Genomic DNA, 869 nt, shown 5'->3' with positions numbered 1-869 from the left:
CAAGCTATTGACATTAAAGAAGCGCTTGTTGGGAGGCAACCCAATTTTATTTATCTAATTTTATTTTATTTTGTTTTGGTGTTATTTTTGTGTTGAATTAGGTACATGATCATGAGGAGTCACGAAAAAACAAAAAAAATTAAAAACAGAGTCAAAAACAGAAGAAAAAAATTTTTCACCCTGGAGGACGCACGGGCTGGCGTTCAACGCCAGTAAGGTGCACCTGGCCGGCGTTCAACGCCAGAACAGAGCACCATTCTGGCGCTGAACGCCAGAAACAAGCAACATTCCGGCGCTGAACGCCAGGAATGTGCCCAGAGAGGAAAAATTGGCGCTGAACGCCAGTAACAAGCATGAAACTGGCGTTCAACGCCAGAAACATGCTTTACATGGGCGTTGAACGCCCAGAAGGTGCACCAATGGGCGTTTAAACGCTAGAATGGTGTGCCAAGGCATTTTACATGCCTATTTGGTGCAGGGATGGAATTCCTTGACACCTCAGGATCTGTGGACCTCACAGGATCCCCACCTACCTCGCCCTCTCTCTTTCCATTCATGGTCATCCCTTCTATTTTTCATTCACCACCTACATCTACCCATTCTACCCCATACACCCCACCTACCTTTACAATTCAACTTCTCTTTCCCACCCAATCCCACCCATATAGCCGAATCCATCTCCCCTCACTCACCTCCATTTTCTTCTTCTTCTTCTTCTTCTTCTTCTTCTCTTCTTTCTTCTCTTGCTCGAGGGCGAGCAATATTTTAAGTTTGGTGTGGTAAAAGCATAAGCTTTTTGTTTTTCCATAACCATTGATGGCACCCAAGGCCGGAGAATCCTCTAGAAAAGGAAAAGAGAAGACAAAAGC

This window comes from Arachis duranensis, chromosome 2 (genome assembly GCF_000817695.3).
Source record: "Arachis duranensis cultivar V14167 chromosome 2, aradu.V14167.gnm2.J7QH, whole genome shotgun sequence".
NCBI lineage: Eukaryota > Viridiplantae > Streptophyta > Magnoliopsida > Fabales > Fabaceae > Arachis > Arachis duranensis.
Note: the sequence above shows the minus strand (reverse complement) of the source record.